This window comes from Salvelinus alpinus, chromosome 8, assembly GCF_045679555.1.
Source record: "Salvelinus alpinus chromosome 8, SLU_Salpinus.1, whole genome shotgun sequence".
Taxonomy (NCBI): Eukaryota; Metazoa; Chordata; class Actinopteri; order Salmoniformes; family Salmonidae; genus Salvelinus; species Salvelinus alpinus.
Genome location: NC_092093.1, coordinates 48514474 through 48525075, shown reverse-complemented (window position 1 = coordinate 48525075; position 10602 = coordinate 48514474).

Sequence of the window (10602 nt, the reverse complement as noted above, 5' to 3'; positions counted from 1 at the left end):
AATGACGGCCTACTAAAAGGCAAAAGGCCTCCTGCGGGGACAGGGGCTGGGATAAAATAAAAATAAAAATATATATATATATAAATATAAATATAGAACAAAACAAACATCACGACAAAAAGATACCACAACACTACAGAAAGAGAGACCTCAGACAACAACATAGCATGGCAGCAACACATGACAACACAGCATGGTAGCAACACATGACAACACAACATGGTAGCAACACAACACATCAGCAGCAAAAAACATGGTACAAACATTATTGGGCACAGACAACAGTACAAAGGGGAAGAAGGTAGAGACAACAATACATCACGTGAAGCAGCCACACCTGTCAGTAAGAGTGTCCATGATTGAGTCTTTGAATGAAGAGATGGAGATAAAACTGTCTAGTTTGAGTGTTTTTTTGCAGCTCGTTCCAGTCGCTAGCTGCAGCGAACTGAAAAGAGGAGCGACCCAGGGATGTGTGTGCTTTGGGGACCTTTAGCAGAATGTGACTGGCAGAACGGGTGTTGTATGTGGAGGATGAGGGCTGCAGTAGATATCTCAGATAGGGGGAAATGAGGCCTAAGAGGGTTTTATAAATAAGCATCAACCAGTGGGTCTTGCGACGGGTATACAGAGATGACCAGTTTACAGAGGAGTATAGTATTATTATTATTGTTCATTAGGATCCCCATTAACTGTTGCTAAAGCAGCGGCTACACTTCCTGGGGTCCACACAGAACATGACCCATGACATAATACAGAACATCATTAGACAAGAACAGCTCAAGGACAGAACTACATACATTTTTAAAAAGACACACGTAGCCTACATATCAATGCACACACACAAACTATCTATGTCAAATAGCTTACATATAACTACATACACACAAACTATCTATGTCAAATAGCTTACATATAAGTACATACACACAAACTATCTATGTCAAATAGCTTACATATAACTACATACACACAAACTATCTAGGTCAAATAGGGGAGAGGCGTTGTGCCATGAGGATTTGTCAAATAGCCTCCATATCAATACACACACACAAACTATCTAGGTCAAATAGCCTACATATAACTACATACACATAAACTATCTAGGTTCAATAGGGGAGAGGCGCGAGGTGTTGCTTCATCTGTTTTTTATCTGCCTAATCTATTAGATAGATAGCCCTGAATCCACCATATGGCAGAGGTTGAAAAGCCATACGTTTTTTCAGCAACAGGTTACGGTCAAAAATATCAAAGGCTGCACTGAAATCTAAGAGTACAGCTCCCACAATCTTCTTATTATCAACTTCTTTCAACCAATCATCAGTCACTTGTGCCACTGCAGTACATGTTGAGTGCCCTTCTCTATAAGCATGCTGAAAGTCTGTTGTTAATTAGTTTACAGAGAAATAGCATTGTATTTGGTCAAACACAGTTTTTTCCAACAGTTTGCTAAGAGCTGGCAGCAAGCTGATAGGTCTGCTGTTAGAACCAGTAAAGGCCGCTTTACCACTCTTGGGTAGCGAAATGACTTTGGCTTCCCTCCAGGCCTGAGGACAAAGACTTTCCTCTCGGTTCAGATTAAAGATATGACAGATAGGAGTGGCTATAGAGTCAGATTAAAGATATGACAGATAGGAGTGGCTATAGAGTCAGATACCATCCTCAGTAGCTTTCCATCTAAGTTGTCAATAACAATATTGTCACGTATCCCGCCGAAGATGGTGCCTCTTCCTGTTCGGGCGGCGCTCGGCGGTCGTCGTCGCCGGCCTACTAGCTGCCACCGATCCCCTTTTCTGCTTCAGTTAGTTTAACCCTACTGTTGTGTTAATTACATAACAATTAATTATGTGTTACCGGTCCAAAATGACATCCCCATTATAGCTGATTATAAATCCATAATAATACATATAATCCATAATACTTATAGTATCACCTAATGTTGTGTTAGATCTTTTTATCAACTAAATTTCTTGTGAACATTACAAGTTTTGAACTTTTATTTGCTATTTATGGACGGTAGGCCTCGTTGACCTGAGCTCATACAACTCATTTTTGAGTAAAAAAAGCATAATGCATGGATTATTTTGACAATAACTCAGATGAAACATATTGTGCTATTTATCACAGACTACTTTGTGTCAAAGTTTAACAAGGACTCTCTCCTCCTCAGCAGTGTCATTATCAAAGATATGATCAAGAGCCTCACATACAGTATATCGTTTGGTCATTGTGCTGCCACAGAATGAATTGTGAGCAAGTCCTCAAAAAAGGTTTATATACCAGAGCTGTGAGAAAAGTTCTATATATTATTGAAACAATGTTGCGATTGTTTGTGAGAATGCCAACAGGTGTGGTCCCTGACGGGGAAAGATTCTATTGGGGAAAGGTTCCCGTGGGGGTTGCCATGGAAGCCAAGACGGGGTGTAGAGGGGTGTAGAGGGGTGTAGGGGTGTAGAGGTGTGTGTGTGTGTGTGTGTGTGTGTGTGTGTGTGTGTGTGTGTGTGTGTGTGTGTGTGTGTGTGTGTGTGTGTGTGTGTGTGTGTGTGTGTGTGTGTGTGTGTGTGTGTGTGTGTGTGTGTGTGTGTGTGTGTGTGTGTGCTAAAACACATATGTGGGTCTGGGAGAAGAAGTGTGTCCATCTGATGAATGGGCATGTGACTGAACTCAATTTTACACTACTTGTTGTCTCACCCATTCATTTCTAATGACCGGTCATTTTTGACCAGGAACACCACAGGTGTACAAAAGTTAAATAAAACACCCAAAATGTAATGAAAATCATCAAAATGTATTGTGTGTTCAGATGCCCTGTGTGGACAAAGTCATGGAACCTGATGACATTCAGATTAAATTAACAACATTTTTCAGAGAGAAAACTTGTAAATCGGTCTAATTCGACTAGAACACAGCAGGAGGGTTAAAGTACTCCAAAGTTTTTTCCATCATTCTTTATATCATTAATCTTTGCTTCAAAATACAGTTTCTTCATCTTTTTGTTGAGTTTAGTCACATCATTTCTCAATTCGCAGTAATTCAGCCAGTCAGATGTGCAGTCTGACTTATTAGCCACTCTTTCAACCAAACCGTTTTTCAATTCCTCATCAATCCATGGAGCCTTATACCCAAATTTAACTGCCTGTATCTCAGGACCTGAAGCAAGGATATGAATATTCTTGATACCAGTTGAAAGGAAACTCTTTGAAGTTTGTGGAAATGTGAAATTAATGTAGGAGAATATAACACTTTGGATCCGGTACCATTTTTTTTGTACCATCATCTTTGAAATGCAATAGAAGAGAAAGGTCATCATGTATTATTCCAGCCCAGGTGCAATTTAGATTTGGCCACTAGATGGCAGCAGTGTATGTATAAAATGTTAGACGGATTCAATGAACCATTGCATATCTGCTCAAAATGTTGTATCAAGACTTCACAAATGTGCCTAATTTGTTTATTAATAACTTTTCATGTTCAAAATGATGCACTCTCCTCAAACAATAGCGTATATTCTTTCACTGTAATAGCTACTGTAAATTGGACAGTGCAGTTAGATTAACAATAATTTAAGTTTTCTGCCCATATCAGATATGTCTATGTCCTGGGATTTGTTTTTGTTAATTACAACCTCATGCTAATCACATTAGCCTACGTTAGCTCAACCGTCCCGCAGGGAGGACACCGATCCCATAGAGGTTTAACAGGTGCATGTTTATCAATAATTGGAAGAAACAATTTCATAAATTCATCCATGGCAGTGTCTGGATGCTCCTCATTAATCACATCAGACCAACAAATATTTTTTACATCATCCACATAAGTCACATCAAAATCTTTTCTATGATCTCTTATATACTATTTTAGGACCAGCTGTTGGAACTTTGTCTTTCCTGGATATAGCCACTATATTATGATCACTGCATCCAATGGGTACGGCTTTAGAACAAAGCTGCCAACCTGCCAACTTTACGGTTTTCACTTTTTAATGACCGTTTTATATTTAAAAAAATTCCCCTCACTTGATTTTTTTCATTCAACTTTATCACCCCAGACGCTTTATCTGGACATGGTTCTTCAGGACCTCCACCAGCCGAAGCTAAGTAGTAACATTAATAACATGATGCCTTCTAATTGCAGTCGCTGTACTCATAATATACAGGAGAACGATCGCCTTATGGCGAGGATAGCTGTGCTGCAAGCCCAGCTTCAGACACAATCGTTAGGCAAGGGTAATTTAAGTGCAGGAAAGGATGAAACAGCATCTGTGCCACCAATAAGTGCAGATAGTAGTATAAATCCCCTCGCACAGTCCCCACAGCAGGACAATTGTCTCCAGGCTTCTGGAAGGAAATGTTGTAGGAATGCTCAACCGGTGTCGCTCATTCAGCCGACAGAAACTTTCAACCGGTTCTCCCCATTAAGAATCGAGTCGGAGTCAGAGGCCGAGCCTTCTCTGGTCTCTACTCCTCCCGTTACGGGGTCTGAGACGCCGAAGGCTCCCACCATTAGCTCTGACAAATTGAAAACCCTAGTCATTGGCGACTCCATCACCCGTAGTATAAGACTTAAAAAGAATCATGCAGCGATCACACACTGTTTACCAGGGGGCAGGGCTACCAACGTTAATCTGAAGATTGTGCTGGTGTAGAGTGTAGAGAATATAGGGATATTGTTATCCACGTCGGCAAAGATGTTAGAATGAAACAGTCAGAGGTCACCAAGCTCAACATAGCTTCAGCTTGTAAATCAGCTAGAAAGATGTGTCGGCATCTAGTAATTATCTCTGGCCCCCTCCCAGTTAGGGGGAGTGATGAGCTTTACTGCCGAGTCTAAGTCTGGCCTGCTGAGGAGTGACGGACTCCATCCTAGCTGGAGGGGTGATCTCATCTTATCTACCAACATAGACAGGGCTCTAACTCCTCTAGCTCCACAATGAGATAGGGTGCAGGCCAGGCAGCAGGCTGTTATCCAGCCTGCTAGCTTAGTGGAGTCTGCCGCTAGCACAGTCAGTGTAGTCAGCTCAGCTATCCCCAGTGTCTGTGCCTCGATCTAGGTTGGGCAAAACTAAACATGGCGGTGTTCGCCTTAGCAATCTCACTGGAATAAAGACCTCCTCCATTCCTGTCATTATTGAAAGAGATTGTGATAATATCTCACATCTCAAGAAAATAGGGCTATTTAATGTTAGATCCCTCACTTCCAAGGCAGCTATAGTCAAATAACTAATCACTTATCATAATCTTGATGTGATTGGCCTGACTGAAACATGTCTTAAGCCTGATGAATTTACTGTGTTAAATGAGGCCTCTCCTCCTGGTTACACTCGTGACCATATCCCACGTGCATCTCGCAAAGGCGGAGGTGTTGCTAACATTTACGATGGAAAATTTCAATTTACAAAAACACTAAAGACTGTATTTTCGTCTTTTGAGTTTCTAGTCATGAAATCTATGCAGTCTGCTCAATCAGTTTTAACAGCTACTGTTTACAGGCCTCCTGGGCCTTTAGGAGCAACCATCGACTCAGTGGGTTTTGTCCTACATGGCTCCGGACCTACTCACTGCCACAGTCATACTCTGGACCAAGTTTTGTCCCGTGGAATAAATATTGTAAAGATCTTAATGTTTTCCTCATAATCCTGGACTATCGGACTACCATTTTATTACGTTTGCAATCGCAACAAATAATCTGCTCAGAACCCAAGCAAGGATCATCAAAAGCTATAAATTCTCGGACAACCCAAAGATTCCTAGATGGCCTTCCAGACACCCTCCACCTACCCTGTACAGGGGTGCGTAATTGGATGCAGAGAAGTCAGGCGCAGGAGAGCAGAACTGGGTAATAACCGGAGATTTATTAAGCAAAACCAACGGCATCCAGAAAATGGGCACAAAAATAACCCGTTGTGTACTCACGGGGAACGTGCACAAGCACTACAATAAACAATCCCACACAAAGACATGGGGGTAACAGAGGGTTAAATATACAACAAGTAATTGAGGGGATTGAAACCAGGTGTGAGGAAAAACAAGACAAAACACATGGAAAATGAAAAGTGGATCGATGATGACTAGAAGACCGGCGACGCCGAGCGCCGAGCGCCACCCGAACAAGGAGAGGAGCCGACTTCGGCGGAAGTCGTGACATACCCAAGGACGTCAGTGTACAAACATCGGTTAACCACCTAACCTAGGAACTAAATTTAACCTTTTTTAATACCCTAGATACAATCGCACCCCTAAAAACAAAAAACATTTGTCATAGGCCTCGGTAGCTCCATGGTATACAGACAATACCCGAGCCCTGAAGCAAGCTTCCAGAAAATTGGAAACGGAAATGGCTCCACCAAACTTGAAGTCTTCCGATTAGCTTGGAAAGATTACCGTGCAGTATCGAAGAACCCTCACTGATGCTCGATCATCCTATTTTTCTTACTTAATTGAGGAAAATTAGAACAATATAAAACTAAAAAGCAGCATTCCCCAAGAGAGGAAGGCTTTCACTTCAGCAGTGATAAATTCATGAACTTTTAGACGAAAAGATCATGATCATTAGAAAGCAAACTACGGACTCCTCTTTAAATCTGCAAATTTCTCCAAAGCTCAGTTTTCCTGAATCTGCACGACACTGCCAGTACCTAGGATCAAGGGAGTCACTCAAGTTTTTTAATACTATATCTCTTGACAAAATGATGAAAATAATCATGGCCTCTAAACCTTCAAGCTGCATACTGGACCCAATTCCATCTAAACTACTGAAAGAGCTGCTTCCTGTGCTTGGCCCTCCTATGTTGAACATAATAAACGGCTCTCTATCCACCGGATGTGTACCAAACACACTAAAAGTGGCAGTAATAAAGCCTCTCTTGAAAAAGCCAAACCTTGACCTAGAAAATATAAAAAACTATCGGCCTATATCGAATCTTCCATTCCTCTCAAACATTTTGAGAAAAGGCTGTTGGGCAGCATCTCACTTCCTTCCTAAAGACTTCCTAAAGACACTTCCTTCCTCGTGCTCCTAGACCTTAGTGCTGTATCTGTCCTCGTGCTCCTAGACCTTAGTGCTGTATCTGTCCTCGTGCTCCTAGACCTTAGTGCCATATCTGTCCTCGTGCTCCTAGACCTTAATGCTGTATCTGTCCTCGTGCTCCTAGACCTTAATGCTGTATCTGTCCTCGTGCTCCTAGACCTTAGTGCTGTATCTGACCTCGTGCTCCTAGACCTTAGTGCTGCATCTGTCCTCGTGCTCCTAGACCTTAGTGCTTCATCTGTCCTCGTGCTCTTAGACCTTAGTGCTGCATCTGTCCTCGTGCTCTTAGACCTTAGTGCTGTATCTGTCCTCGTGCTCCTAGACCTTAGTGCTGTATCTGTCCTCGTGCTCCTAGACCTTAGTGCTGTATCTGTCCTCGTGCTCCTAGACCTTAGTGCTGTATCTGTCCTCGTGCTCCTAGACCTTAGTGCTGCATCTGTCCTCGTGCTCCTAGACCTTAGTGCTGCATCTGTCCTCGTGCTCCTAGACCTTAGTGCTGTATCTGTCCTCGTGCTCCTAGACCTTAGTGCTGTATCTGTCCTCGTGCTCCTAGACCTTAGTGCTGTATCTGTCCTCGTGCTCCTAGACCTTAGTGCTGTATCTGTCCTCGTGCTCCTAGACCTTAGTGCTGCATCTGTCCTCGTGCTCCTAGACCTTAGTGCTGCATCTGTCCTCGTGCTCCTAGACCTTAGTGCTGTATCTGTCCTCGTGCTCCTAGACCTTAGTGCTGTATCTGTCCTCGTGCTCCTAGACCTTAGTGCTGTATCTGTCCTCGTGCTCCTAGACCTTAGTGCTGTATCTGTCCTCGTGCTCCTAGACCTTAGTGCTGCATCTGTCCTCGTGCTCCTAGACCTTAGTGCTGCATCTGTCCTCGTGCTCCTAGACCTTAGTGCTGTATCTGTCCTCGTGCTCCTAGACCTTAGTGCTGTATCTGTCCTCGTGCTCCTAGACCTTAGTGCTGCTTTTGATACCATCAATCGCCACATTCTTTTGGGAGAGATTGGAAACCCAAATTGGTCGACACGGACAAGTTCTGGCCTGGTTTAGATCTTATCTGTCGGAAAGATATCAGTTTGTCTCTGTGGATGGTTTGTCCTCTGACAAATCAACTGTACATGTTGGTTTTCCTCAAGGTTCCATTTTTGGAGTACTATTGTTTTCACTGTATATTCTTATTTATTTTTTTGTGACCGGTTTATTTTTATTAATTAAAAAAAATATATATATTATTACAAAAAACACAAAGAAGGGGTAACATTAAAGTATTAGAACATGAAGGACAAACAATACAGCATCAAGACACTATCAAACATGTATCAGTCTTTCCGCATCACCATCTGGCAGTCCGTGTCACGATCGTCAAAGGGCGAGAGAGAGGACCAAGGCGCAGCGTGTGAAAAATACATCTTCTTTAATGAAGGAAAAAACAACCACTTACAAAATGAACAAAACAAACGATCGTGAAGCTAAACTGAACTAAGTGCAACATAGAACATACATAGACAACTACCCACACATGCAACATAGAACATACATAGACAACTACCCACACAAGCCTACTGCCTATGGCTGCCTTAAATATGGCTCCCAATCAGAGACAATGAATGACAGCTGTCTCTGATTGAGAACCAATCCAGGCAGCCATAGACATAACTAGACAACTATACTCTACTCTACCCCATACACATACAATAGGTCAGGAACGTGACAGTCCGACAGGGCGAATCTGGGTTTGGCCAGGAGAACGCTACTTGTGTCACGCCTGGTCCCTTTCTCCCTCTCTGGTGTTCGAGGGCGCCAGGCTGCCCTTCATTACGCACACCTGTCACCATCATTACGCGCATCAGCGCTCATTGGACTCACCTGGACTCTTTGTCGATTGCCCCAACTATATCTGTCTGTTCTTACTTTGGTTCCCCGCGTCAGCATAATGTTGTTATGTTTTCATAATGTCTGTACTGTCCTGTTCCATGTCTGTTGTTAATTAAATGTTCACTCCCTGTACTTGCTTCTCGCCTACCAGCATCGATTCTTACAACCTGCCTGAATGCATAGTACCAACTGTAGTGTCAGGAGACTGAGCAGAGCAGGCCCTAGTGTCGGGAGACTGATCAGGCCCTAGTGTCGGGAGACTGATCAGAGCAGGCCCTGGTGTCAGGAGAATGAGCAGAGCAGGCCCTGGTGTCAGGAGACTTATCAGAGCAGGCCCTAGTGTCAGGAGACTGAGCAGAGCAGGCCCTAGTGTCAGGAGACTGATCAGGCCCTAGTGTCAGGAGACTTATCAGAGCAGGCCCTAGTGTCAGGAGACTGATCAGAACAGGCCCTAGTGTCGGGAGACTGAGCAGAGCAGGCCCTAGTGTCGGGAGACTGAGCAGAGCAGGCCCTAGTGTCAGGAGACTGAGCAGAGCAGGCCCTAGTGTCGGGAGACTGATCAGAGCAGGCCCTAGTGTCAGGAGACTGAGCAGAGCAGGCCCTAGTGTCAGGAGACTGGGCAGAGCAGGCCCTAGTGTCGGGAGAATGAGCAGAGCAGGCCCTAGTGTCGGGAGACTGATCAGAGCAGGCCCTGGTGTCAGGAGAATGAGCAGAGCAGGCCCTGGTGTCAGGAGACTGATCAGGCCCTAGTGTCAGGAGACTGATCAGAGCAGGCCCTAGTGTCAGGAGACTGATCAGAGCAGGCCCTAGTGTCGGGAGACTGAGCAGAGCAGGCCCTAGTGTCAGGAGACTGAGCAGAGCAGGCCCTAGTGTCAGGAGACTGAGCAGAGCAGGCCCTAGTGTCGGGAGAATGAGCAGAGCAGGCCCTAGTGTCGGGAGACTGATCAGAGCAAGCCCTAGTGTCGGCAGACTGAGCAGAGCAGGCCCTAGTGTCAGGAGAATGAGCAGACTTTCCAACACCATGTCCCTCCAGACTCTCTAACAGGCTCTGTTCCAACACCTTGTCCCTCCAGACTCTCTAACAGGCTCTGTTCCAACACCATGTCCCTCCAGACTCTCTAACAGGCTCTGTTCCAACACCATGTCCCTCCAGACTCTCTAACAGGCTCTGTTCCAACACCATGTTCCCCCAGACTCTCTAACAGACTCTGTTCCAACACCATGTCCCTCCAGACTCTCTAACAGGCTCTGTTCCAACACCATGTCCCTCCAGACTCTCTAACAGGCTCTGTTCCAACACCATGTCCCTCCAGACTCTCTAACAGGCTCTGTTCCAACACCATGTCCCTCCAGACTCTCTAACAGACTCTGTTCCAACACCATGTCCCTCCAGACTCTCTAACAGGCTCTGTTCCAACACCATGTCCCTCCAGACTCTCTAACAGGCTCTGTTCCAACACCATGTCCCTCCAGACTCTATAACAGGCTCTGTTCCAACACCATGTCCCTCCAGACTCTCTAACAGGCTCTGTTCCAACACCATGTCCCTCCAGACTCCCTAACAGGCTCTGTTCCAACACCATGTCCCTCCAGACTCTCTAACAGGCTCTGTTCCAACACCATGTCCCTCCAGACTCTCTAACAGGCTCTGTTCCAACACCATGTCCCTCCAGACTCTCTAACAGGCTCTGTTCCAACACCATGTCG